This window comes from Camelus bactrianus, chromosome 31, assembly GCF_048773025.1.
Source record: "Camelus bactrianus isolate YW-2024 breed Bactrian camel chromosome 31, ASM4877302v1, whole genome shotgun sequence".
In the NCBI taxonomy this organism is placed as follows: domain Eukaryota; kingdom Metazoa; phylum Chordata; class Mammalia; order Artiodactyla; family Camelidae; genus Camelus; species Camelus bactrianus.
Window position 1 is genome coordinate 13,697,487 of NC_133569.1, and position 26,061 is coordinate 13,723,547.

At 42.2% G+C, this 26,061-nt stretch overlaps 1 long non-coding RNA gene across 16 annotated transcripts in view; it reads left to right on the forward strand.

Annotated features, from left to right (window-relative positions):
- Positions 1-26,061, forward strand: part of LOC141575701 (uncharacterized) — a 136,747-nt gene that overhangs the window by 42,819 nt on the left and 67,867 nt on the right. The gene's annotated exons all lie outside the window — the stretch shown is intronic.

Consider the following 26,061-nt stretch of genomic DNA (forward strand, 5'->3'; position numbering starts at 1 on the left):
TTCTCCTCTTACTGCTGAAAGCTTGTACCCTTTGACCAACACCTCCCCATGACCCGCCTCCCCGCCCCCAACCAGGGAAACAATTCTTTAAAAAAGTAAATCTGATTCCAAATTCTCACTGCTTCATTCTCCACAAGAAGGGTCAGGTTTTGTTTTTGTTTTTGTTTTTTTTGGGGGGGTGGAAGTAATTAGCTTGCTTGCTTTATTTATTTATTTATTTATTTATTTATTTATTTATTTATTTATTTTCCAAAAGGACCTCGTGCATGCTAAGCACACACTTTAGCACTGAGCTATACCCTCCCTCCTGTGGGGGTCAGGTTTTAAAGAGTTAAAATCTGATGAAAATGTGCTCATATCTGGTAAAATTCTTAGTATGAACACTTTTTAAAAAAAATTTAAAGGGTAGTACCTGGACTTTAGTAAGCAAATATGCAATAAAGTATCATTTTGACCTTTTAAAAAGTTGATCTTTATTTTATTGAAATGCTAAAAATATCCCAAAGAGTTCCATGTTGAACTGCATTTTGGCCATCATTGAACGAAATATTTATGTGCAAACAATGCTTTTACATTTCATATTTTGTACTAAGAAAATTAGACTATAAGCTGAGAGAATCATCTAAAGTGAAAAATGAGAAGGATCAGATTTGAGCTCACCGAATGTTGGAACCCAATCTGAAAATGCCCGTTTTAGTTGAGAAAGGTCTGAGTCCGGTGTTCTCACACCAGGGCCAAGGACAGACCCTCTTGCTCCCTGTTCCAGCCGTGTCTCTGTGCGACCAGAGTCCGGCGGAACCCGGGAGTACCTGACAGCCATACTCACGGCAGCTCAGACACCGGTGTGAGGGCACATCTGTCTGGTTTCCCATTCAGGACTTGAATTTCTGAAGCTCCAAGTGGACTTTGCCAGAAAGAGAAAACTGTTCCCCCAGTTCAAAGTCTTTTAAAAAACAAATGAAACAAACACATTTAGAGTAAAGGTTTGCCATTTGTGTGTGTGTGTGTGTGTGTGCATATGAGAGAGACAGATTCCATCATCCAGCTTCCCTTTTATTAGTCCCCGGTCCCCCTTCCATGAAGCCTCTCTGTGTGGAGTCCCAGGCAATGGCTCAGCTGGCTAAAGGGACCAGGCCCCCCTCTCCCCCTGGAGGTGGTCATGTGATTGAGAATGGGGCTATCACTTGTCTTCCGGGACTTTGGATCTTAAGCAAGCAGTGCGGGGGGCAAGGGATGGATGGACGGCTTCCTGGCAGCGGCGGCAGCAGCAGAGGGCTTGGAGCAGTCTACTCGCCAGTCCCTGACCCTGGTTCTGGCTGCCCAGCTCGGTCGGGCCTCTGGGTTCCCGACCCTTTTCCTCAGCCTGGTCTTCCAGCTTCCCACCCAACTCTGCAAGCCTCTATATACTTCCGTTCAATCCCCTGCCACCGCCACCCCCCAACCCTCGCTTTTTTTCTCCCCTTCCCATATGATAATCAGAGTAGGTTTCCATTTCTTGCAAACAAGAACTTTTCCTTGATGCAACATTTTTCAAAGCCTGGATAGAAATAAATGTCAACGTTTTACACTGAATTATCAATGCAGCCAATGGTAACTTACCTTTAAATAATTATTTCATGGCAGCTCTTAGCTGTTGTGAAATTGTATTTTCATCCTACTTTTGCAGGACAACATAGTGAGATTTTACCCAAATGGGTTGGCAGTTGTTTTTCTTTTTCTTTCTTTCTTTTCTCTTAACATTTAAAAAAACTGAATGTTGATTTACAATGTTGTTTTAATTTCTGGTGTACAGCATAGTGATTCGGTTATGCACATCTATATATATATTTTCTTCTCCATGTTCTTTTTCCTTACAGGTTACTACAAGCTACTGAATATAGTTCCCTGTGCACACAGTAGGACCTTGTTGTTTCTCTATTCAGTACATAGTAGTTTGTATCAAGTTGACAGTTATTTCTGATCAGCCAGTGAGGGTATGCATTTTAACTTGGTTCCGTAGTTCAGCCTTTTTTCTGCTATTTTGGAATTAAAATTTTGACATTATTGGAATGAACTACACTAATAATGTCTTGAGGGGTCAGTGATGTGGGGGAGGGTCAGTCAACAGACACCTGATTGGTTTCAACATTGCACTTTCCGGAAGTGAAGTGTCTGCCTTGGTGTTATTGGCTGAGATACCATAGATAGTTTTACATGTCAGGAACACTTAAGACGCATCCTGTGGGTCTGATTACCAGCGTTAAGAAAGTTCTGCTCTGCAAAAACCCCAAAGCAAAGCCTCCAGAAAAGTTAAAGTTCCCTGTTCTGCCATTAAAACGGGAGAGTCATGTGCCTTTTTTGATTGACTGTATAAACTTTGACTCATGGGACTTTGTCCTTAAAGGTGAAAACAAACGTGAATAGGGGACAAGTTGTTGTCCCCAAAATTGTTAAACCTTCCATTTAAACGATTGATCAGAAAGCGTCCCAAAATAAAATGAAATCGGCATTGCCTCATGGTTATCAACAGGAAAAAAAAAAGCAAGTTAAAAAAGCCAAAGTGGACACACTGCTTAAAATCCAGCACAAAGGAAATTTTATATGTTTAGGCCATTGCCCAGAAGAGTGATAAATGTGATATTTAATACCTGAGGCCGTTGTAGGAACAGCATAAGGAGTTGTATTTATAAAAGATGTTAGGAGTAATTAAATGATCGAAAGAGAATTTATGAGACATATCATAGATCCTTGAAACACACACGTGACGAGGTGAAATTCACATGCACACAGTGAATTAACGGCATGACTAGCAGTGTCCAGTAACGCGCAGATTCCCAAGTACACGCGGGTGGAAATTCGGTAGTCGAGTTGTAATCCTGGCCTTCTGCTCCCAGCCTCTTCGCAAACCAGGCAACTAACCGGAGGCCAAGTTACCGCCAATGTGAGGCTAAGAGCATGGACTCTGAGAGTGTAAGCTTCCCGTCAGCTCTGAAATTCCACGGTCCTTAAAGCCTAAGTTTAATCTTACTATTATTTTTAGTCACTGGATTATGTTTCTCTTCTCTCAGAAAGGAAGTGAAAAGAAATAGAAAGAAAGGCTGAGCCTCTGAGTGGGTTTAGGGTGCACAACCTGCCTCGCTCCTACCCTCCCAGCCAGAGACCCGGTGGTGGGGCAGGGCAGGGGGTAGGCACTTTCCTCTGGCGTCCACCACCCGGGACAAAGGACACGTCTCTTCACAACCCTGGGAGACGCTGGAGTTGCCGTGGATGGTGCTGGACTGAAGAGACGGTTTCTGCCTCTGTCACAAAGGGCCCCGAGGCTTGGCACAAATTCTGTAGCCTCTGTGGGCCTCTCTCTTCCAAAGAGGAGTGAGGACAGGCCTTCAGCTTTCTTTCCAGCTCTTATAACATTTGATTCGAAGAAAGCACTGTCTTGGGTAGCAGGTTAACAAGCTGCTTTGTCTCCTAATTTGCGTCAGGGCTTCCTTACTTGGCCTACAACAGTACCACTGCAAGTTGTGAAGCCAACTTAGCTCCCAAATCGAGAGGATCTCTGCCATTTAAAATTACAACAGGAGGATTTTGGACTTTTCCCTGAATAAAGGGAATAGGAGAGCAGGGCACGCTGTCAGGAGGAGTGTGGAGCTGCGGGAAGATGGAGACGAGACCTTTTTCTCTCAAAGGCAAGAACGTTGTAAGAAGAAAGTGAAAAAAAAAAAAAAGAGGGGGGGAGGAGGGGGGGAGCGAGCACAGGGGAAGCAGTGGGGGAGGAAGAAGGAAACAGAGTAAGTGCAGCCCCTCGCGGGCTGCGGGCTTTGAAGTGAGGCCAGGACCACAGCACAGGATTGTGGGACTGAAGGTCAAGAGCGAAGTAGACGGAGACCCTTTGTTCAAAGGTTAACAGTTCCGTGTCACGAGTGCTTTATCATGAAATGCCCTGTGCGTTTTCAGATGCCTTTCAGAGGAGCAAACCAGGTCTGTGGAACTTTCCCGAGGTCCTGGTGAGAGAAGGTTTCTACAGTTTAAAACCTTTAAAAGAGATGTTCTGTGACGGGAGGCTCTGTTTTAATTAGAAATAACGAGCTCAGAGAGGGCTGGTGTTTCCCATTTAAAACGAGCCCAAACAGACTGGCTTGACTTTTACTTTGGGCGAGGCGGGCGGGCGGTGGCTGGAGCAACTGATAGCCATCTCCACGAGCCTTTGAATTGCTCTCTGGGCTCTGCACTGTTTCTCCAAGCTCACTGCATGGAGCACGTAAATTATGAATGAGGAGAGGGATCTTTGCTCTCTGTAGGCATCCTGCTTCCTAAATGATTCCAGCCAAAGTTCGAAACCCAGGTAGATTCAAGTTTGCTTTGGCAAAACCGACTTTCCCACTCAGACAGCTGAGTAGGTAGGTGATTGTATAAACTTAGTAAAGGTTACAGTGGGATCGTCTGGAAAGTCCACTGCAAGTGGTGTTTCCTTGAATGACTTATCCAAGGTGCTTCTGATCACACAGTTCCAGAGATACATGTAATTATATATATACATATATGTATTTTATTTCTGGCATTTTTTTTTTTTAACGGAGGTACCGGGGATTGAACCCAGGACCTCATGCATGCTAAGCATGCACTCTACCACTGAGCTATTCTCACCCCGTCTACATATGTGTATTTTAAATAAGAAAGACAAACATTTTCCTCTACGTTTGGCAGGTTTCTTTGTGTAGAAGTGATGTGGTCAAGCTCTTATTTGCCCGGCTCTCCTCCGATGGGCAGTCGGGCAGCCTCTCAGATGATTAAGAGGGCTCACAGGGAACTTCCACCTCTGACTGTTTAACTTACCAGCACGTTTAAAAGCCAGGCTGATAAAATTCATAAATTTGTCACATCTTGAGCAGTGGATGACACTCATCAGGTCTGTTTCTAAAACTCATGGGTTCTGTACTTTCGAGAAGCCAGGTCACCAATGACAAATGTCATGCAAACGATCAAGTCAAAACTAACCTTTAAATGTTACCTTGAAGGTTAAGACCAGAGGATCTGAATAAAAAGTGGCAGGATCCTTGCTCTGATCTTTTTCTGACATTTCCCAAATCCCCGAAGCAGAGGGCACGGGGCGGGTTGGAGCATATAAACTGTTCCACACTCAGCCCTCCCTGCAGGCTCCCAGGCTAGTTGGTATCTGCAGGCAGGGAAAGGAATAAACAGATTCTGTGACTAACATTTGATTTGATTCTGGGTTTATTTTTAATAAGCTTATCAAAAACACTTATCTGCTAAGAAGACCTAAGGCACTAATGTAATAAATTATCATATAATTGCAAAATACTGAGATGCAAATTTCTTTTGTTTGAATTTTTTAAATTTTATGGTTAATTTTGTATTTTTAAAATTTTTCATCGACATGTCATTGATTTACAGTTGTTAGTTTCAGGCGTACAGTGAAGTGATTCAGTTACGCACGTACAGACATATACACACGTTATTTGAAATTTTAAAAAATTCTCTCATCTTTCTAGGCTCTTGCAGGGCAGTTGTTATAAAACAACTCACTAACACCATCTCAGGATTATGAACATTGTGGAATCTGTGAAAAAGGCTGACATTTCCTCCTTTTAATTGTTGGTCAAAATTTCAAATAGATTGCAATATTTTACGCCCATGGTGACAAGCAGACTGCGTGTTTCTTCCAGGATGCGTGGTTAGTTGTCCTTGTGTAATAACCAAATATCATTCTCTGAAAGACCAGGTCGAGTAATATTAGACTCGATAATAGCCGTGGGTACCCTGAATCCGTCTCAAATCAATAATGACAGAGGCAGCCTGATAGCAATTTATGAACCACAATCCTCTTGGGGAGCATACTTCAGACCATAACTTCATCTAAACTGTTTATCGGCTCAGCTTGCTCAAATGTATGAAGTGTCAAACAGTTTCTTTGACATTAGGCTTGTTATTGTCCTTTGATTTATGTACCAAAGCAAAACGTAGTAAATAAAAAGATTGGTGGTTTTGGTATTTGAAGGAAATGATTAGAAACATTTGCCAATGCTATTCATTTGAGATATATATATATATATATATATATATATATATATACACACACACACACACACATATATATATATTTTTTTAACTTTCCAAAAAAGAAAAAAAAGTGTTTCCGTCCAGTGAATGACTTCACAGCAATGGAACCTTAAATGATCATTATAGTAAGCAGAAAAGGCAATGAAGTTGCTCTGAACTATTCAGAAAACTCTGAACTCAGTGTGTACTATTTATATAAAGCATTTGCCCCCTCCTTGAATTTTGCATGCCCAGCAGTACACAAAATGCCCTGTGTAGAACTTTAGGCACATTTATGGTGGTAATTCTTACTTATTAAAAGCAAGGTCATCATGTCTTAGTTGGTTTTTGTGGAAACTTCCACGTGGAAAATACAAAGGACTGTTCTCTTGAAAAGCATCCTTAAAGCAAATTCTTGAGCATTTTTATTTGCTTCAGAATGGAAATACTGTCTTTCTAGTTTTTTTGATGATGGAATATTATAGAGGCATAAAATGCATCAAGAGACAAACTATAAGACAAATCCTTTGAACAATATTTCACTTAACTATTTTAGTCGAGTATTTTACACTTTATTTCAACTTGAGTCTTTCCATTCCTAGAATTACTTAACCAGATTTTCATATGAGGCAATTCAACAGGCAGAACGTCTATAAAAACTTAAGTAAAAGATGATAAAAGTTGACCAAGGATTCCTAAGGATTGCATTGTGAGTTTAAAAAAAAAAACTGGTATAAATGGAATTCACTCACACATTGAAGGGGAATGAGAAACGTAGTGCTGATGGACAATTTTAATGCAAGGGTTGCTTAAATGAGGCCTATTTCTGTTTCCAATATATCTTTTTCTGAGTAGTTAACTCCTAAGTGGATAAGCACCATAAAAAAAAATCACAAACGTGGAAGGACAAATGAGTGCCCAGATATCTAACCCAGCACTGTTAACTTGTTAGTGAATCTGTTTCCTTGAAAACAGGATACAGTGAATCTGCGTATATTTAATGGGAAGTGGCCACAGTTACTGGAGAACCAGGAGAAAACACTCCCTGATGGAGTCAGAAGTTCTGATCTGCTATCCTTCAAAGAAGGGCTGTTTCCCAGGCTGGCCAATATTCCCTCAGAGCAACCTATGCCTATTGATAAGCTATCGGATCCCTCTCCGGAATCAGCTGGTCAGGAAGGATGCAGAGGGGAGGGAGGGGGAGGGAACTTTGATAGTGGCTTTGTCTGATGGCCAAGGTAGGAAGGGGGTGGAGTATTGAGAAAGGAAGAATAAAAGAGGTAAAGATAGGAAGGCGAGCAGGGGGAGAAGGGGAAGGAATCTGGCAGAAACAAAGCAAAGCAAGCAGGGAGGGGATGGCTAGATAGAAAAAAAGCATCTTTGTAAATGGAATCTCATCCCAGACCTCCTGGCGCTTTGAAACAGGGATTCCTAGCCTGGATTTCACAAACTTCCCCGAATCTCTGAACCCTCTGAAATTGCATGCATCTTTTGTGAATGCGTGTAGGTGCATTTTTTTTTTTTTCCTGGGGAGAGTGTCCTTTTCTTTGATCTATTCCTCCAAGGAGTTCCAAGACTCAATAAAACTTAAGAACTACAACTTTAGTGGGATCACACACACACTGCAAAGACGTGTGTCTTTCGAGGAGTGTTTGAATGCTCGGGATTAACTGCAGATAGCCCAAGAATGTTAGTTCCTGGTAGTAAAAGGTGTGTAGTCTGGGCAGAGTATTCATTCTTTCAGAGCTCTAGAGTGCCAGCAGTTCTGCCAAATACCACTGATCAACTGTTAGCATTAAGCTAAGGCAGCATTTTTCAAATTGGGGTCTGGGCAAAGCGGAGAAAGAGTTTGGTTCTGAGAAAAGGAGGGATCATTTGGAGCCCAATGTTTCTGGGACACAGGGACTGGCTGGGATGCTAACGGACAGTGTTTAAACTGGACGGGTAGCATCTCCTCCTTAATTCTGTATTCTCCCCGGTAAGTGATGCTGTTGATGACCTAACAGGGCTGTTGTTCAGATGAGCAGAAATGCAACACTGGCCTCTGTGACTGGGTGCTTACCATGCTCCATGCATCGTGATAAACGTTTTATATGCTTTATGAAATTGAATCTTCCCAACGATTTTATGAGGTTGCCAATATGTTTCTTTCCATTTTGCAGATGGGGAAACTGAGGTATAGAAGTCGAGAAATTTGCTTAGGGTCATGAAAGTAAAAAACAAATAAAATAGTGGAGCCAGTGTGTGAACACAGGCTCGGTGTCTCCCCAGCCCATGCTCGGGGCCAATGGTCGGACTGAGGCAGGCACGTGGGGGCTCAGCTTAGCCGTTGCTTGGCCGCTGCTGCTGCTGCTAATGACGATGACGATGACATTGGGAGATGCTGATGGTGGGAGAGGACACGGGTCCTTCCTCGAGTGGTTATCACGGCACAGCTTGCACTGAAGCGGCTTGTACTTCTGAAACGTGTATTGTCTTATTTTCCTCCATGTTGAACGTCATCCTTTTCTGTTCTTACCCTTTTTCTTTTCCCCTTCCAGAGAGCTTCCTGGGTTCTTGTGGTTGTGTAATTCTATGGGAGAAAGGATGACAGGAACCTTGATGTGAGTTTCAGAGGAAAACTAATTTTCCTTTTTTTTTTTTTAAGATTCCACATATGAGTGGTATCATATCATACGGTATTTTTCTTTCCCTTTCTGGCTTACTTCGCTCAGAATGACGATCTCCAGGTCCATCCATGTTGCTGCAAATGGCATTATTGTATTCTTTTTTATGGCTGAGTAGTATTCCAGTGTATAAATATACCATAGCTTCTTTATCCAGTCATCTGTCGATGGACATTATTTACAGAACAGAAACAGACTCACAGACATAGAAAACAAACCTATGGTTACCAGGCAGGGAAGGGGGTGGGAAGGGATAAACTGGGAGTTTGGGATTAGCAGATACAAACTACTATGTACAGAATAGATAAACAACAAGATCCTACTGTACAGCACAGGGAACTACATTCACTATCTTGTAGGAACCTATAATGAAAAAGAATATGAAAAGAAATATATGTATGTGTATGTGTGACTGAAACACTATGCCGTACACCAGAAATTGATAGAACATTGTAAACTGACAATGCTTCAATAACAAAAAATTAATTTTCCATTGCCTATTCAAAGTTGTGTCCTGGGAGCTTCATGAGAAATTGCATCTTCCCAGGTACTTAGTTTCCTATCAGGATGAGATCTGATGCTTTGGATGTATTGTCTCAGCGAGGTTACTCTACACGCCCCCAAGACCCTGTAGGGGTGACAGCTTTCTTTTTTAGCTAGCCCACTTCCCGTGGACGGTTATGTAATATAAGTGGGTATTATATTATTTAGTACTTGACATTCAAAGGAAGTTCAGAATTTTTCCTCTTTTGGAACATTTTCCTCTTTTTCCATCCTTTCTCCCCTGGAATTACACAACCACAAGAACCCAGAGAGATTTGGGTATTCATTGATGTGTTTAGTGTACTTACATCCCAGAAAATCACATATAAAAATGTAAGTTTCTTTCTTTTTTTTTTTTTTAATAGTCAAACTTCCTCTCTTGTTTGTTTTCTCTCAGGGCCGTTAATTGATGAAAAAGCCAACGTTGGTCTTAAAAGAATCTTCTTATCCAGATTTTGGGAGATTTGAGAAGATGTGCCCCTGTTTTTTTTTTTTTTTTTTTTCCCTTCTAGGAGGAAGGTTGTGTGGAAGGCCTTAGCTTATCTGCAGTGCCCGTGCACCCGTGCTGGGCTCCGCAGGGAGGCCAGGCAATGGGCTTAGGTCCTCGAGATAGCTTGTCAGTCATCACAAGGGACGTGCTAGTTCATCCTGTAAGTTTTCCCTTTGGGTCACGATGGGAGAAACAATTTATTGGCATTGATGAGTGTTATTAACAGTGAGATAGGATATGGTACCTGCCCTCCCCCTGCTATGGATGTGCTTAAAAATAGAAAAGCTATCTTTTCTCTTGAATGATTAAAATGAAGCTCTGGAGAGGAAAAGGTGGTTTGGCAAATATCTTAGTGGAATTTTCTATTTCTATGCTCTATTCTAAAGCTTAATTACTCAATTCCCTGTATTGTCCTTGTTGGATCAAACAATGATCTGAGTCACTTCATACTCACAAAAGCTCAGATTTCCAGCCACATTGATTAAAAAAAAATCAAATACATCTTTTTTTTTTTTTTCCAACTGAATAACTAAACTGTTGAATTTTCAGCTCCATATCCTCACAGCCTAAGTATCAGATAAGTATTCTTGGGGTTTTGAAATAAACCCCTCCCTTTGCCTCTTTCTTTTTCCAAATGTAATGTTCTTCATTTCCAAACATCACCTTTAAAAATTAAAAAAATTTAATATAATTTTTAAAGGTTACTTTCCATTTACAGTTATTACAAGATATTGGTTGCATTCGCCGTGTTGTGCAATACATCCCTGGTCCTGTCTTACAGCCAATAGTCTGTGCTCCCACCCCCCCGACCCCTATATTGCCCTCCCCACCACATGTCACCTCTAAATCAAGGAGATAATGGTGCCTCTCTACCTTCCAAAGCTTTTGGGTCTTCAAGTGGGAAAGATAATTAATTTTAGGAAAGGAGTCCCCACACCACCTTACTCAATTTGGTGAGCGCTCTGTTGGGAGTAATGTTGTCATTGTAGGTACAGTAGGTTTTCCCATTGGAAACACAGCATTAAGAATCCTTCTAGGAGGCTCTGGAAAGGCTGGAGGGAGGTTCCTGACCTGGTCCTCCCTCGGCATCGTCTCCCAGTCTCCCGTCTCCTTCTCGGAAGCATCGTGCTGCAGAGGGCTGCCACACTGGTTTCCCTGGTGCCTGGTGGGACCTTAATTCCTCCCTGTCAGCACCTCCCGAGGCCACTCTGCTAGTTAGGATAAGCTCTGGATAAGGCAGTTGAACTTCTGGGTCATTTTCCAAAAGAAATTCAACCTCTAGACCTTTGAGGGTTTACCGAGTCGTCCTCACTCCATGAAGATGAGTTTGGAATGAGTTTTTACTTAATGGATTCTATTTGTGGGTTGGAGAGGTAACGATTGCATGGCTCAGTCGTGAGCATCACTTCAAATAAGGGAAATGAACCCGGCAGGAATTTGCAAAGAGATGTGAGCCCCGGCAGGTGCGACGGAGGAGGTGCGGGGAGATTCTCATCGCCTGTTGGATGGAGATACCGTATCTCGTGTGACAGAAGTCACCTCCTGACAGAGGAGTTGTGTCTGAGTGATGATTTGAAAAATAATATGGCTGATGAAGAAACAGGAAAGGCACTGCTTTGCAATATAGTGAGCGGAGTATGTAACGTTCAGGTTGAACTGCTGAGTACTGATGAGCTGGGGGAAGGCAGTAAAGCATGGAAGATAAAACTGGGAGGAACAGCGCCCCGAGTAAGTGGGACTCCGCCTCCTGCTGGTTTGTTTCCAGGAGTTTTCTTTGGGGGAAAATCCCACTGAATAATGCAATATGTGAATCTGCTTCTGGGACTGTCAATATAATAAGAATGGAAAGAGAACTATTTGAAATTACCAAGATGTCTTGAACAATGATCATTTTTAGTACACTATTCTCCATTTTAATACATCATTACATTTCTGTTTGTCCAGGTTACTGCTTTTGTACTGGGGCTAGAACAAGGGTGAAGCCACCGTGTGGCTAAGGCCTGGTTCTGTTTCACACCATGTGTTTTATTTGATAAATGATGAGGACCCCAGATATGTGTGCACACAGGCCACGTCTCCATATATTTATTTTGGTATTATTGTGAGTAATGGAGAGAATGCAGGAAAACGTGGTGATAACACTCCTTTGGACAAAGTCAAGTCTTCTTTGAAGATGACACTGGTTTCCCATAACGGAAAAATGTTGTCACCAATATCTTCTTCGACAACAAACCTTACACCTTCAGGACCATACCTTATACAATCAGTGGAATTACCCAGAGGTGTAAGATTCAGTCTTATCCTCAGGAAGGCTATGATCTAGTCAGGAATATGAGACAGGGAGATGGTGTGATGACTTGTTCAAGAGGGTAGCAGCATGTGTGATACTGATGAGCAGGAGGACCAGGCAGTATTTGAGGTAGATGGATGGATAAACATTGGGACTTGAACCAAGGTTGGAACAGGGGTGGACCTGTCAGTAGAGGTGGGGTAGAGGATTGAGGTAGTGGGTCGATTTAATTTTGTTTGCCATCATTAACCTGGTTTCTTCCCTGTAACAGAATGAAACACTCTTGCTAGTTGCAGTGTGGTTTGTAAATATCTACTTGCAGGTGAAGTATATTTTCTTGGTCCCTTGATGTTGGGCTTGCCTCTGTGACTGGCTTTGAACAATGAAATACGAGTGAATCCTGACATATGTTCCATCAGAGCAGTCATTTAAGCAGTACTGTATGTTTTCTTCTGTCCCCTTCAGGGAGCACAGCATGGCCCAGAGAGTGATAGCTTCTTGGCCGTGGGTAGCAGGGTAAAGTGACATGTATTTGGATCCTGGAGCAGGGATGAAACTTACTAAAAACCTCCATGTCATGTGAATGAGAAACAAATATTTGTTGCTGTGATCCATTGAGAGTTTGGGGACTGTTTGTTACTGCAGCACAGCTGACCAATACGGGGAAGGAGCTCAACTTGAGTGAACATGTAGGGGCAGAAAGCTTCGTGTGTGAAGGGCAGTGAAAAAAACCTAATTTGATCTAGTCAAGGGATCTGTGTAGGAGGGAAATTAAAAAAAGAGGTGGGCCATGTTATGGAAGCCTTGAATAGCAGGTTAAGAACATTGAGGTTAAGAACCTTATTCTACAGGCTGTGGGAAAGCCTGAAGATTTGGAGTGCAGAGGGCCAGGAACAAAAGGAGAATTGGAGGAATATTTATCCACCAGCAGTGTTAGGATGAAGTGGAAAGTGGGAAAGAAACCAGTTAGTTCAGCAAGTTCTTAAGCATGTGCTTTAAAGAAAAAAAAATGATTAGTTCATTGGAAGAGGATGGAGTTTGTATTTCCACCTGTGAAACTGCAAAGAAAAAAATCCAATGGGCAAAACAACTTTAAAGTAAAAACAATTGATGCGACCAGGATAACACAAATGTTTTCCTGAACTGGGGAAGCAGACCCACCTGCCCGGACTTGTGGATGTCCGTCTTAAGCTGGACTTCCATGTAGCTGCACTGACCTCGAGGCCACAGCCTTCAAGACCTCCAGCATTTGACTTCGTCCCTTCTCTTTGTACGTATATTCTGGCTCACATGCAGTCTGTTCTTTTGTCTGCAGACCCATAAGCCTTGTTGAGCTCACTGTGGCATGCACCCTGTGAAATCAGGAGGTGGAAGTAAAGGAGTTAAGGCACCATAAACACGCAGACTTTTGGTTAGTCATGTGTAGACCTGTCAGACCTCAGCACAAGGGACCTTTAGTTCACACGGGGACTGGGATGGAAGCTGACAGTCAGGGTGGGCTGGCTGGCTGTCTGCTATTCAACTGCAATATGACGTTTCCCTGCTTTGGATTTTGCTCAACAATTCACCTGCTTTGGGGCCACCCATGAGTGTCTTGCATTTCTAAGCAGGACGATTTTGAAACGTGAATCCAGCGAACTCTCCTGCGTCTTCCTGGATGATGTGTCATCAGACAGATGGGTTTGTTGAGGGCAGATGCAGAGATTCATGCAAACAACACAGAGCCAAGAAGGCATCTAAACATGATGGTCCTCACCTGAGTCCAGACGGGAACCTGTTCCATTTCTGATTCCTCACTTGGACTTTCTTCAGTGCATGGAACTGCTTTTCTCACCCTGATCGCAGTGTTTGCCTCAAATCTCGTAAAGCCTGGTGTGTTCCTGCTGTTCTGAAAGTCTCTTGCTTTGTGGGACTCTCTGTGCATGTTGTATTCACTTAAAAAAGGGAAAACCCCTTTAAACAGCTCCAGCCATAGAAACTCAATTTAGTTTATTTAGGAGGAAATGAGAAACTTGAATTGTAGGTGTGGGGTCTGACAGTCGTTCAGATTGATAAAAGTCTGCTTCGGGGGATGGCTGGAACAGCGCCAACATCATTTTTGCCAGCACATTTCCAAACTCACGATCATGTTTTGATAAGAAAAATCCCTCTTCTCCGCAAGTTCTCAGGGCCCACTCACGGGCCCCCTGACTCCCAATTCTGGAACCTCTGTCAGGCTGTTCTGTGGCTCAGTCCTCGGTGATGTGTTTTCAATTTGAGTCAACTTGATGAGAGAAAAATTACTAAAAAGTGGGAATGAGCTGTGAGGTGAATAGGGTTTTCCTATCAAAGTGGAGGTATTTTGAAAAGCATTTATTATTTCAAACTAAAACATTTATAGCAAGCCGTGAGTGCGAAGTGTATGGTTACCAGTTGCGGCTTGCCGTTCTGAAAAATTCAAGTTCCAAGGAAATATTTACTGGGGCCCTGGCTCGCAAGAAGTTTAATTAGGAGAATCACTGGGTCCAGGAGGCGTGTGAGTTTAAAACAATAGTTTACTGACTTGGCGGGAACAGGCAATTAGGATTCACAAAGGCGGTCCTGACTGAGATGTCATTTTGGGTCTTAGATGGAAACAATTCTGTTATTAATAGAACAGAATTGAAAACCCGACTGTCTGTGTCTTACATGTGACGTGGATGTCAGAAGTGAGAAAACTCACTCCTCCATTTTTGATATTTTATGGGCTCTGTTATAGTGTGATTAATTTTTTCTGTGTCGAAAATGATGACTATCGTTTTCAGCACATTTGTTCCAGAGTCAAGAAGTATTTAGCTTTAGAAGTGAAAAAAAAAAAAATTCTGGCTTTGACTGTGGGTTGAAGGGATGTACTTGCTAAGTTCTCCTTCTCAGGGAAGATCAGGTTAGTGTGACAGCCTCTGGAAATATGTGTGGAACTTAATGAAGTTCTCTTGTCATGTGGGTTCTGCTGTCTTTGTTTTTATTTTGGGGAGGAGGGGTAATTAGGTTTATTTATTTATTTTTTAATGGGGGTACTAGGGATTGAACCCAGGACCTCGTGCATGCTGAGCACGCGCTTAACCACTGAGCTGTGCCTTCCCGCCTTTGTGAGGATTCTGGAGATCTGAGAGAAGGGTGTTTAATCGCCTTGGGTAAGAACATTCCCTTTTGTGTGAGTTCTTAGCTCACAAGGTTTTTTCTCACTCAGTTACGTGCTGTGGGGTTGATTCTGCAGCCATGCCTACGATGTGCTGTTGAGTAAGGAGCTGGCTGCAAACAGTATTTATAGTGTATAATTTTCCACCTACATAAACCTTTATGCACGTGTGTGTCTGCATGTGTGTAAAAAGGAAGATGACTTGAAGGTTGTTAATGCTTAACTCTGGGTGGCGAGTTTTGTTGTTTTCTTTGTATAGTTTTTAGAATGCTCCATTTAAAAATTGTTAAAAATTTTTTGTATTTTTTTGGGGGGGGAGGGAGGTAATTAGGTTTGTGTATGTGTGTGTATATATATACACACACATATAGTTATTTAATGGGGAGCACTGGGGATTGAACCCAGGACCTCGTGCATGCTAAGCACATGCTCTACCACTGAGCTATACCCTCCCCACTCCATTTTCTTTTGTTATTATAAAATGTGCCATTCATTTGAAGGAGGGGATACATCCAGTTTAAAGAAAAATAATTGAATGAATCCCCACTGCCTAGTGGAAAAATAGAATATTGCTTTATCTTGGAAGCTAAGCCTTGCTTCTGTCCCCGCCTCCTTCATGGAGGTAATTATTTGCCTGAATTTTACACTAATCGTTTCTTTGCTTTTTTATATGGTGTCGCCACCTATGAATGTATCCATAAGCCAAAAATGGTTTTCTTTTTGATTGTTTTGAACTTTAAATAAATGAAACCAAACGGGATAGATTCTTCCGTGACGTTCCTTTTATTTGAACTTTACGTTTTTTGAGGTTCATTCATGTTGACATGTGCGGTTCGTTTTTCCTTTGTGAGTGGATAGTATCATTTCACCACAAAAAACAAGGAAGCTACCATTCTTTTGAAAAGGAAAACCTCATATTTATTTTTCAGAAATATATGTGCTGGAGGAGTGATGAAATACCCGTGCTTTTGCGCCCTGGGAAGCTTTTTCCAGTTCTTACATGTCCACGTGTAGACGGCGTCACAGCCACCTACAGAATGTGATGCTGGGGTCCCGGGCTGTACCCCATGGCAGAGAAATACCCCCATTTCCTGCCCTTCCTGTGCAGCCACTGTGTCTGAAATTCAACCATTAGCTATTCTTTCCTTTGGCTTTTAGGAACTAGCTTCTAAAAGGAAAATTGTGTCATTTACCATCCAACATGAATTAGTTTAGCCAGTGAACAGCTTGCGTACTTGGAAAGCACTGAGTAGGTCTTGAGGGGCAGAGGCAAGGGACAATTCTAGAGCTTGAGATGTCTGGGGACAAGCTTCAGTATTTGAATGAAGGGCTCTGGGTCCCCCAAAGACAGAGTTCAGAGTGAGGGGGCAAAACCAGGCAGATGAGATACAGAGAAAGGAGGTGGGAAGGTAAGATTTGGCCCACTTCCTACATTTCCCCGTATGTAGTGACAAGTCCTTTCTGAGGGCTGGTTTCTGCGCTGGGCGTTCTCAGTTCCAAAGGTAACTAAGACTCAGTCCCTGCTCCTTGAGAACTCTCAGTCCACCGGAGGAGCCAGACACACCAAACAACCTTTGTCCCGTGTCCTAGATGACTGCGGAGAGGGCCGAGGAGCCTTGACTGATCGCCTGAGCGTCTTCAGTGAAGAGGCCATGCTTTTGGTGAGCCTTGAAGAACAGATGGGTCTGGTGGACAAGGAAGGGGAAGCGGTTCCCATCTGGGGGAAGGACATTTACAGAGAGACAGGCATAGGAGAGTGAGGACCCCAGGGAAGAGCTAACACATGCAGCCTGAGTGTGGGATCCGTCCTCCTCCACCGAAGTGATGGTTCCGAAGTCTGACCACGTCCGCCGCCCCTCCAGCCCTGAGCCCTCCTGGCACCCGGTGTCTTTGCTCGTGGCCTCAATCCACCTCTCTGACCATGCTTTTTACTTTATTTTCCTTAAACAACTCTCCGCACCACAACTTTCTCCTATTTTATAAAAATAGAGAGAGGTGTCAGATCACCTAAAATCAGCTTCTTGCCTTTTTTCTACAGAGAGCCTGGCAACGACCTCTAACACTGACTAACTGGGGAATGAGTATTTCATCACGGATGTTTCTTTATTACTGCAGCTGAATTATAGAGTTCCAGAAACACCCAGGTTCCTGTGAATGTGGATAATGTCTCCCTGAAGGTCCACATGTAGAGGTTTATGAAAACATCAACTAACCACGTTATCAAATGCTTGAGTACCTACTGTGAGCAGGACGCTGCATGGCCATTCTGCCATGTTATTCATCCACTGGAAAATAATTTGATCTTGCTTGTATAGTACCCCTATAATATACACACTTGTTCACATTTATCTTAAATTTTATCACTCTGTCATTAAGCGTTTAGAAACCAACTATTCAAGGGCCGTGTATACACAAGGTATGGTTCTAATGGCACTTTGCTTTTTTTCCCCTTCCGCTGGATACAGCACAAATATAGTACAAGAATCATATCTTACCAAGGCGTACCAATATGTCATAGCTTCAAAAAAATGTTCAACTTGGGAGCCATCAACCATACATAAGAGAGCATCAAAATTTTAAGAAGCAAATCGATCTGTTATCTAGAAATGACTAGAACTTGCTGTGCAATTCAGTTAAGTTTGATTTAGCAAATAATTTTGGCTCCCCTATGAGGCCTTGTGGAGGACACTGATCTTTCCAGGAAGCAGTGCTTCTGCCCTTGGCTGCTCTAGGGCAGCATGGCTGTCTGACTGTCAAGTCTTTGGAAGAATCAGAGAATGGAGAATCTCCCACCCCTCTCTCTACCCCCAAGTTCCAAGAACAACCTTCCTATAATTTGACTGCCACAGAGGAAATCCAGGTCAAGTTCATGCAGCTCCGTAATCAAGTTGGAGCAGATGGTGAAGAAGGGAAGCAGTGATGAGCTCAGGCAGGTTGAACTACACACGTCGGAGTCCGCCCTTCACTCCAGAAAACAATGGTGAATGGACGGGACCTTTTGCTCACATGCTCACTGAATGTCATCAACCTGGAGTTTCCGACACTCCAGAGAGATCCCTATGAGGTCCTGCCTGTGGTTCTCAGACCCTGTTCTCTTCACCATCCCTAGCGCCTCCCTTGGACCCCTCACTAAGGGAAGGTGGCTGAATGGTAGCAAGATTGTGTTCTAGACCATCTCCCTGTGTCTTTCCAGGTCTCCTCTAGAATGTATTTATTCTGGGGAATAAACAGGAGTATCTCTACCGCTAGCATCTTGGTCCAAGCCTCCCCACAGCTCATCTGGCTACTGCGACGTTCTCCTAACTGGTTTTCCCACTTCTGCCCTTGACGCTTCTTCAGTCTGTTCTCAACATGGTGGCCAGAATGATCCATGAAAAGATCATTCCTCTGTTAAAATCCTGTCAGATAGTCCACCTACTCTCCTACCCTGCCCTCCCACCTCATCTCTCTCTCACTCACCCATCTCTCTCCTTTCCCACTATACATTCACAGCACTGGCTCCCTTGCTGTTTCTCCAACACATCAGGGACCCTCTCACCTCAGGACCTTTGCACTTGCTGTTCCCTCTGCCTGGACCACGCTTCCCCCTGTATTTGGCTCACTGCCTCACTGCCTTCAAGTCTGGACTCCACTATTACATTAAAGAAATTTTTTTTTTATTAAAGTACAGTTGGTTTACAATGTTGTATTAGTTTCAGGTGCACAGCATAGTGATTCAGTTATATATATATATATATATATATATATATATATATATATATATATATATATATATTCTTTTTCAGATTCTTTTCCATGATAGGTTATTACAAGACATTGAATATAGTTCTCTGTGCTCTACAGTGGGTCCTTGTTGTTTATCTATTTTATATGTAGTAGTGTGCATCTGTTAACCCCAGGCTCCTAATTTATTCCTCCACTCACCACTTTTCCCTTTGGTAACCATACTGTGCTTTCTATGTCTGAGTCTGTTTCTGGTTTGTAAATAAGTTCATTTGTATTTTTTTTTAGATTCCACATATAAAGGATATCATATGATATTTGTATCTCTCTATCTGACTTACTTCACGTAATATGACAATCTCCAGGTGCATCCATGTTGCTGCAAATGGCATTATTTCATTCTTTTTTATGGCTGAGTATTCCATTGTATAAATACACCACATCTTTATGCAGTCATTGTTGATGTTTAATATGACATTCTCGATGAGGATTTCCTCGACTTCTTTCTGTGAAATTGTAACTCTCAGACTCTGTATTTCCCACTCTCCTTCCCTCCTTTGTTTTTCTCTGCGCACTTATCATTAACTAACACGTTGTACGTTTCACACTTCGCTGTCTCCCCTACTTGGATGTAAGGGCTGTTTTCACATGGCTGTGTTCCTCGAGCCTGAATGGCACTGGCACAGAGCAGGCGCTCACTGTGTATACTTGTGGAAAGAATAAATGAATGGGAGCATGAAAACCTTATATTACTTTTCTTAGGATGTTCTAGTTCCAATCCAAAATTTAGTTAGAACGACAGTTCGTTCTCACCAAGTGAAAACTTTTGCACATGGTGTTTTCTTTTTATGTGCCACTGTTTGCATTTTGTCTTTTCCCAGCGTAAAAGAGTAACATATTGAGTGCCAATTTAATCATTTCTGACTGTCTCTCATGGAAAAGCGCCACTTGTGTTAGAAAGTGAAAAATCTTCAATCTCTCCAGAAATACTCTCTTTGAGGAAATGGCTCAGAAATAGCTCTTAACTATATCTTTGTGTGAAATCCACATCCAAAGGGCAAAGGAACCTTTGAGCAGCAAGATGTATCAACTTTTACACTTGAGCTGGGTGGTCACACTTCTAACTGAGTTTTCATCTGAATCTTCAGATACTTGAGAGAACGTTTGGGGCAGGTAGTCAACACTGTATATATATTTCCTTTTGCTTCTCTGACTTAATCAGGGAGTAAGAAGAGAGTTTTCTTCGCAGAAGGAAGATGGGGAGTTGGCTACTGGCCCAGCCGCTTGTTTTTATTAAGTTTCGTTGAAACACAGCCACACCTGGCTGGTTCTGTGTTGTCTGTGGCTCTCGTCTACACCCGCTTTCACGCTACAACAGCAGAACTGAGTGATGGCAACAGGGACCGTACAGCTTGTGAAGCTTAAGTGATTTCACTTCTGGCCCTGTATAGAAGATGTGTGGATCCCCGACATCAGACTGCAACCAGTCCATGGTGGGGAGGCCAGCCAAAGGCAGTCCGCCACGTGGAGGAGGGGAAAACAGGGGTGCTGGATAACCCACTCCACAGCCGCTCAGTCCTTCTTTCATTAGAAGGCAATGCCATCTTTTCTCAATTTGTACAATTGCTTGGTCCTGTTACGTTATTTGTAAATGTAAATTTTCTGAATACAACTATTTATGCTCACTGACATATGGACATTCAGAACTGTTTTAATTTTGGGTTGATTCTTAAGTCACAGGGACTTCTGCCACCAATTTGGAGTTCCTCTGCAGGTTTTAGATCAAGTGCAATTCTGTAATAAACACCACTGCATTTTATAACATCACGCTCCACCACAGTTTACCTGTTTTATATGTGTCTCTTTCAATACATGGTTGAAATTTGTTGCAGCGATTAGTTTTGATGAAGTCACATCTCTTTACGCACGACTGCTTCACAGTGGCAAAACAGACGGTGTTAACGCTACAGTTAATCTGGCTGTCCAGTCAGGTTTCATAAAAACAACTTGTTTCTTGGATTTTCTTAAAACACAGATAGCACCATAGATATAATGTTGTGTCTGATTTCTGGAATGTTAAGATAGACTATACTTAAATGTCTATTGAGATGTGTGACAAACAGTCCAAATTAAGGACTGTGTTGAACAGTTGAGATGCTTTCAAAGTGCGTTCTCCGCACTTGGGTGTCTCCAGGAAGGCTCTTCTTAGAAGCTTTGTCATCTGTTTAAACTAAGGGTGAGTTACGTATGATAGAGACAAAGTGACAAACCCAACTTCCAATATTTATTGGGGAAACAGGGCCATGTCACATTTTTAGTTTTCACCACAACTCTAGTGGCCTGAAAAAGTTAGGTCTTTGTAAGCATGGTGCAGTCAGGTTGATGTAGGCACTTGGAAGAAAAATAGAGTAGGCTTCTGCCTGGAAGAATGCAGGCTTCAACAGGTAGCCTTCAAATCATAAATAGAGACTGGGTCTGGCACTGCACTGGTGCAGTTAATTTTATCCTTGAATCAGAAAGTAATAATAAAAAGATTCACCACTCGTGAAGTCTCACGCACACTAAGCATTGGATGTGCCTCCTGGGTGTCACGTCATGTGTATGTCACAAAACCAGCTCCATTGTACTGATGCGGAAACAGGCTGAGACAGGGTAAGAAATTTCTTAAGCACACCGAGAAGAAATGGATTTGACGGATCCAGTCTATCTGATCTGGAGTCTGGCTCTTGGCCCCTGCGGGGCACCACTCCTCTGAACAGTTAGGTGTAATCTCAGTTTATTGATTATGGGGCAAAACTTCAGAGGGCCCTCCCTTCACATCTGTCTTTATGTCTTGCACAAAATGGTAAAAAAAATAGTGTTCTTTCCTACTCTCTATCACGTCCTGCACCCTCCACCCTAATAAATCCCTAATATTTGCAGAACTCATTACCTTTCCGAGAAGAGCATTATAAATAAATTACAATAAAAGCTATTTTTTCAAAGCAGTCGTCGTCCTTCTCTTATTTATCCTTTTCCTAGATTCTTAAATATGATGTTGTAAATCTCAGCCTATCTTTCATGCCTCAAAAGGTGCTTTCTCATTAGATAGAAAAAAAAAAAAAGAGAGAGAAACACAGAAATTCCAGTGTTGTTCCACACAGCTGTACTTTGTTGAGATGACTTAGGTCTGGAAGGTGTTCGTTCTACTGGACGTTTCTGGAAACAAAGATTTTCCCCTTGATTTATGGTGCTGAAATAATTATTGTTACTTTACGGATTCCACATACTTCCATTGGAAGAACAACATTTGGAAAGCATCTTCCAATTGTCCAGACATCATTCTCTGCCCTGAATTATTTCAATTTAATTAAACCAGGTGGTACTTTGTATCAACGATTTTTAGATAATGCTTATAAAGAAATGTGAAGGTGAAAAGTACGATTTAGCAAGACATGTTACTGACGTGATGTCGTCAGCCTGGATGTGCCACGTAACTTACAAGCACCTCCTTGGATCCCTCTTATGTGGAGCCAATTGTTACGGTATCGAAGCGTCACCTGAAGGGCACACTGCCTCCACGGTCTCCTGAAGCTTTGAGGAATAAGTGAAGTTGCTTCATACTGTCTTTCTCCCTCTCCGGGCTCTTGAGCTGTCTGCTGAATGAGCAGAGATTTCTTTTGCAGCCTCTAGAAGTTGAAGTCTGCGGTCACGTGGCCGGACCAGTGCACTTCGGACTGAATTTCCACTTCTGCCTTTGGAAGAATTTGCAGAAAAGGAGGTGAATTTTTTTGCAAGCAGTTCATAGATTCAGCAAAGCTTGTGTAATTATTTCAATCACCGATAAACCCACCATTGACTAACAAATAGTCTCCCTCATTCCAGAAAAGGTTTGAGGTGATGGTGCACATGAATATGTAAAATTAGGCTAAATGTGTGCATGATTAGGAAGTCCAGACAGAGGAGATACAACCTAGAGGGCAAAGCTGGGGAGAATCAGAGCAGAACTGCTCCGGCCGAATTGTATAAAGTCGAGTTCTGTTTGGCTTTAAACTTCCTGTGACTGACTTGGAAAGGGAAACGCAACTGGTAGAGTCTAAATTTAATTCACTGAGAAGAAACTGTGCAAACATTTCTGTGGTTTATTCCCTATTATTCTGAGCAGTAAAAGTCACAGAGGGTCAAGGCTTTTGTGAGTCCCATCTTGTTCTGTTAGTCGTTTTCAGGGAAGTGAGTTGATTCTTTCCCACAACAGATAATATAATGAAATGGATTATTCCATCCCATTAAATAGCACCTGGAAGAAAATCCCTCTCATAGCACAGCCAATTTAAATCTGGGCGAGAATGGGCTCCCTTGGTAGAGTCTGGCTGGTTGACTCCTGCTTCAGTCGTAAGGACCGCCTGTTCAGAACTCCAGGGAGCGGGCTGGGAATAGCTCAGTGGCAGAGGGCGTGCTTAGCATATGCAAGGTCCTGGGTTCAAACCGCCATTAAAACAAATAAATGAAAACAAACCTAATTACCTCCTCCTCTAACAATTAAAAAAAAAAAAAGAGAGAGAGAGAGAGAGAGAGTAAATCTTGAGTTCTCATCCCAAGAAAGAAAACTGAAATAATAATAAAAAAAACTCCAAGGAGATACATCTTTCTGTCTACTTCCCTGGTGCATTCCTGTTCTTGGACCTGTGTTCTGTCTGTCACCTCCGTCTTTTTAAAATTTTTTTAAATTGAAGTGTAGTTGATTTACAACGTTGTATTAGTTTCTGGTGTACAGCGTAGTGACTCAGTTATACACACGTGTTCATTTTCATTACAGGTTATTACAAGGTATTGAATATAGTTCCCTGTGCTGGACAGCAAGTCTTTGTGCTGTTTATCTACTTGGAGCTGATTTTGTTTCTGCTACAGTACTCAGTATTGTAGATGGTATTACACACACACACACACACACACACACACACACATATGACTATTCGAAAAAGGTTAGAAAGGTTTCCACGGTAACAAGATGATAAATAATTGCCCATAATTTCCAAAGTGTCATGTTACGATGACCAAAGAAATGGACTTCCGACCTAAGAATCTGGAGGTTTCTGTGATTTCATGGCTGGAGCGCACTGCGATGCTACAGCGAAATCTTAGCTTGGCTTCCCCGGAGTTCAGTCATGGTGTGTTGTGACTGGTGGTGATTTATCTCTGATTAAACATAAGGGACAGAAGAGACTCTCACAAGACAAGACTGGCTCTAATTTTATCTAGAAGCTTTTGGGATAAATAGGGCCACAGGGGGCAGAAGACAGGCAGCAGCAAGGTGGGAGCACCTAATCCCTGTGGATCAGGATTAATCAAGCAACCAGGCCACGTTTATTGAAAATTTACTTGGTGTCTGCGCTGTGCAAGTCTTGTCAGCCTGGCTTCAGGTACAGAAGCAGAGAGCAAGACCAGCACGTGTGCCTGAAATAAATTGGGAACCTAAGTAAGTATTTTTCCTTTTTTTCTGCATATCTATAAAAAAGCAAAATATGTTCTAAAATGGAAATAGAAGGCTCCCCTATGGAACATTATTTTATAGATGTGGACAGTGTAGGCTTGAGGGCTGGGTTAAAGTCTGGACTGCAGCACTACGTAGGGTCAGGTTAAATTACATGGGTCTGCTGTCATCAGTCAATGCGAAAAATAAAATTCACTTCTTGGGATATTTGAGAATTAAATGGCATAATGTAAGTCAAGCATCCAGTGCAGGGTCTGGTATTTACAGCTGGGCCCCCAGATGGCAAAGCTCATTGTTAAATTAAGTAACTTCATTATTATAGCTCATATATATTTCTGTAAATAATTTCATTATTAAATTAATAATGTTCGTTATTAAGCTATCGAGTCATCAAGAAGTTTCAAGGCTGGAAAAGTGGGGAAGTGATGGAAGAAGAATTAAAAAGAGCAGGGGTGGGGGGTGGGATGAACAGGCAGACCATAGCAGATGTGGAGGGTGCTGGAAAAATTCTGTAGCTCCTGTGATGGTGGATGCACATCATCGCACGTTTATCCAAACCCACAGAATGTACAAGGCCAAGAGTGGTCCCTAACATAAGTGACGGACTCTTGGGGACTATGATGTGTGAGGTAGGGCCACCAGCGGTAACAAAGGTAGTGCTCAGGTCGGTGGGTGATAATGGGGGAGGCTATGTGTGTGGGGGGCAGGGGATAGACGGAAAATCTCTGTACCTTCTGCTCATTTATGCTATGAACCTACAAGTGCTCTGAAAAATGAAGTCTGTTTAAAAAAATAATCCCTAAGAAGCATCTCTCAAGCAGGAAATAACCCAAGGGACGTGGGAAGGGTTTGACTACGAGCCAGGGCACCCCCTAGGTCTCAGAGACGGAGGTTAAAAATATACCTACACTTCAGCGGGTTGTCCTGAGTACTGATGGATTAAATAAAGAATTTCAGTGTTCAGGGCTGTGAAGAAAAAGTAATTAAAGTCTGTAACTCTATCAGTCTTTGTAAATTTTCCATGCTAAAACTGGACGACTTACATACAGAGCTTTTGCCTGAGTTTCAAGGGGACTTTTTTGCATTTTTCCCTTGCTTTTTAGATTGCCCCATTTATAAAGCATAAAAATCAAAATTATAATGCAAAGAGTACTAGTTTCTTTGTCACATTGAAAGAAGGTAATTGGTAGTTTTCCAAGACAGTCTGAAGGCGGTGGGTTCCATTTATGTGATCTAAATCCATTGGTTAAATGTGCAGGGATTAACATCTGTTAAAAGAATTGTGCTTGGCATGCAGGTGTTTCAATATTTGCATTTAGTATGTGTTTCAGAAACGGCCTCTGAGAAAAACATTTATGTAACAATCTGGTGGTTTTATTGTCTAAATCTGTCAGGACAGTCATTTTGTTACTCAGACTTTGTGACCCTCTTGCAAGCTGTAAACTATTTAACGAAGTGAGTATATGGAGAAAGATGACAGACTTTCAAACTCTGGGGAAAGAGTATTACATGAGAAGAATCAGCTTTTCCCCCTGGAGACTGTGCTTAATATGTGAACAGCAAAAACAATTACATTGGTGATTTCAGAAAGTCCAATAAATTTCATGGCACCGTCCCACTTCTGAAATATTACATCACTCAGCAAAAGCTTAGGCTCGTATTTTAGCTGAAATGAACTAATCAGGAATT